General features: G+C 42.8%; 1 pseudogene; it reads left to right on the forward strand.

The window, feature by feature from the left end:
• The first annotated feature begins 2,824 nt into the window (after nucleotides 1-2,824).
• Nucleotides 2,825-2,944, forward strand: LOC111827106 (annotated as a pseudogene).
• Nucleotides 2,945-3,925: the final 981 nt, after the last annotated feature.

A 3,925-nucleotide genomic window follows, 5' to 3' on the forward strand; every position in this document is an offset into this window, starting at 1 on the left:
ATTGAGTATAATAGATAACACAAAAGCATGTTAAGACTTTTGGGTATTTGGGTAAGGAAAGGACCTGGACAGAGCACATTATAGGCATATTTTAAATATTTAGATGTTTATGCAATATGTCCTGATTAAATTGATTTAGAAAGCTGGTATATTTTTACATCTTATGCTTTGTAAATTACCATTTAGACTATTAATACCAGAAGTAGAAAAGTAACGGTACATGGTGACCTTTAAAAATGCATAGCTAATGGAATCACTGGTAGTTAAACACGAATAGATTGGATTATATGAAAGTGACACAAGAGGGCAGCTGTGTACTGTTTCTGAATATCTTTTGCCATAATATATTAGGCTAAACTTCAATATGTGAGTAATAGGTATGATAGGAAATCGTCTCATAAACTTCCTATATAGATGTAATAAAATTATTTTAGTTAGAGACGTTAGTTATAATGCACAAATCCTTATTGGCAAATAAAGGTTGACAAGTAATGACACAGTAAAATCCTACTGATTAGCTATAGTTTCTACATTTACACAGAACATTTGACTGGTCTGTAGTGAGGTGGGAGAATGGATGGGGATGCTCGTAAATCAAGGGATAGTCTGGTCCCCATGGAAAGCACAAATGTTGGAATGAAACGTATGCCCTATGCATCAAAGCTTAGCAATTCTGTGGGATTAAACAGTAATGTCTCAAATCTTGTGTTTTCACATGAAATCTGGAAGATACTATTTGTTGTCATCCTTTGAACCCATAGCAAGCAAACATCCTGCACGATACCTGGATTCTCCTGCTAGAGCAGCGATGTGACCTCTGCGTATGCCTCATCTCAGGGGGGTGAGAGGCGAGGCATCACACAGGTCCTCACCACCAGGATAATTTCCCTGAGCCAGGGATCCTGACAGTGCCTAAAATGTTGCATGTCTGAATTACACCCAGTTTAAGGGGCTTGTACAGTTGCATGAGAGAAGGTGTATCTTGGCACAGATCAGGAATGAGCTGTAATTAATCTCCTGTGCTTCAACAAAAGTGACATTGATTTTGGAAGGATGCATCTACTTTGTAAATGGGCAGCTACAAAAAATATAGAGCCTTATCCAAAGTGAGCACAGATAGATAATTGTTATTTCACTCATTTCAATGATGAGCTTCTATTAACTATCTACATGTAGTGAGATCCAGTTCATGATGGGTGCAAGGAACTCATGCAGGATTTTCTGACAAGAATTGAGTCAATTATGGAGGAGGTGGGGTGAAGTATGCTTTACACACTTTGGTCAAGTAAGTCTCCAGAGAGCATGTACTTGGGCCTTGGAGTCAGTAGATTGTGCTGCAGTCCATGCTGGTTTGATAAACTCATGAAAATACCAGGGGAGCCTGGGAGAAGACACCTGAGATACTGGTGCACAGCGTGTGTAACTTCATGGCGAGAAAGCCAATAGAACCAGAGGTTTTTCAAGATAGCATCAGAGTAGGTAGATATTACATGCATCTCGCCCCCAGGACCAAAGTGGGAATATAACTAAATTAAAGAACAATCACTTTAAATAACCAACTACAGACAAACTGAAAAGAAATATTATGACCAAGGATTTACAGAAGAATCCACTTGAGACTGGTAGGAAGGGTGGAAACCAGAAAAGGGCTGGCCCCACTCCCACAGGCAGTGGCTGAGGCTCTGCTGTGGGGGGTTCCCCCTGAGAAGCATGGAGCCTAAATCTCAGGCCGGGCTCCCCAGCTCAGAGCACCAGAGATGGGAAGAGACACCCACATAACGTCCAACTGGAAAAAGAAGCAGGGTTTTTGTCCACTAAGGAGAGATGGAGTCTGGAGACACAGGCACCTCCTTAAAGGGCCAATTCACAAAATTTCCTTTGCAGTCACTCACCCTAAGCTCCAATGGCAGGAGGGCAAGAGTCACCTGAGAAGAATCTGGGGTTTGAGGCCCTGGGGAGGAGGCTGGGAAACAGCCACCAGGATCCCTGTACTGAGTAATTCTCTGACACTACAGTAGCCATCTTTCTTGGGAAGAGCATTCAGTTTTGAGCTACATCACCCTGGGGGAAAGTAATTATCCTACCTTCTGGAATCCCTCTGCCACACCCTATGGATCTTAAGCCCTGCTGAGGAGTCACTGGCATAGGCTGAGTTTAGAAGTCTGGGAAGATTCAGCCGGGTTCAGTGACAGGTTTTGGGATGGGGCCATCCCTCACACTTTCCTGTGAACCTGACTGGTGCTTCGCCCTCACAGGAGATCCTACTGAACTACCCTCCCAGCTTCTGGCAGACCCAATCTCTGGGCTTCAGAGGCCCCCACCTGCGTGACTATTAGGGGCTCCACCCTGCTGAAGTCAGGGGAAAAGCTAGGATTTAGTCGTTTGGCTTTGGGGCAGGGAACCACCTTCTGATTGGCCCCTGACCCTCATGGGAAATCCATTAGCCCCCATCTGTCTGATTCTGCCAGAAGTTCTTTCAGTGACTGAGCCTAACACTCAGCTGGCAGGTGGAGGCAACCAGAGGCAGATCCCAGAGTGCCTTAGGACATTTGCTGACCTGCCTGCAGGCCCGGTGCTGGTAAAAGTGGCCTTGGAGCTCAGGTTGGTTCTTCCCATGTGCAGCTAAACCAGCATAGGCAGCCACAACTATGGATCACTTGTAGCATCAAACTGGTTGCTGAGGGCCAGGCACAGACAGCATGTGACATTGGCCTGTACCAGAGTCCCTCCCAAGAGACCTAGACACACCAAGTGGTCAACTTCAGGTAACATTGGAGGAGAATCCAACAAACGCCACAAAAAGCACATCTACAAGGAGATTGCAGTCTATGGCCATTAACACCTTAAATGCGCCCGATCTCATCTGATTTTGGAAGCTAAGCAGTGTTGGGCCTGGTTAGTTCGTGGATGGGAGACCACCTGGGAATACTAGGTGCTGTAGGCTTTAAAAAAATAAAAATAAAAATAAAAAAATAAAAGGAGATTGCAGCAGGCACTAAATTCTGCTGAGGTGAATTCTACTTTTATTTCTTTTTTTCTGTCTATTACTTTTCTTATTCTTTTTTTTCTTTATCTTTTTAAAAAAATTATTGGTTTGCACTTGTAGAGCAGCTCACATGCCATGCTCACGTTTGGACCTCATACTCAGCCACCTCAAGGGTGGATCCCATGCATGAACAGGCCAAGAACAAGCAATACACAAGTACAATAGGAGTGCCCACATAGCCCACACAAGGTGCATTTCCAGAGCATCCAACTCAGGAGACTGTACCATTGCATCCCAAAGAACACCTATTACATAAGTCTACCCCATGAAGACCAGGAGTCATAGCAAATCTATCTGATAAATAGAAACAGAGAATGGCAGCCAAAATAAGGAGACAAAAAAACAGACTCCAAATGAAAGAACAAGAGGAATCTTCAGGAAAAGAGCAAAATGAAATGGAAGCAAGCAATTTATCAGATATAGAGTTCAAAGTAATGGATGTAAGGATGGTCAAGGAATTTACAAAGAACTATAACAGTATGAAAAATAACGCAAAAACCATGTAAAAGAGCCAGTCAGAAATAAGAATACCACAATTATATCAGGAGTACACTAGAAGGAATAAAAAGTACGTTTGATGAAGCAGAGGATTGAATCAGAGATTTGGAAAGACAAGGTAGAAAAAAACACCCAATGGAGCAGCAAAAAGGAAAGAGAAAAGAATTAAGATAGTTTAAGGGTTTTTGAGAACAATATAAAGAGTGAAAATATCTGCATCATAGGGGTACCAGAAGAAGAAGAGAGAGAGCAAGTAATAGAGAAACTATTTGAAGAAATAATATGACTAACAAACTTCCCTAAACCTGATGAAGAAAAAAGATAAGTCCAAGAAGTGCAAAGTCCCAAACAAGATGAACCCAAAGAGACCCACACCAAAAC

This window comes from Myotis lucifugus, unplaced genomic scaffold (genome assembly GCF_000147115.1).
Source record: "Myotis lucifugus unplaced genomic scaffold, Myoluc2.0 scaffold_132, whole genome shotgun sequence".
NCBI classification, from domain to species: Eukaryota; Metazoa; Chordata; class Mammalia; order Chiroptera; family Vespertilionidae; genus Myotis; species Myotis lucifugus.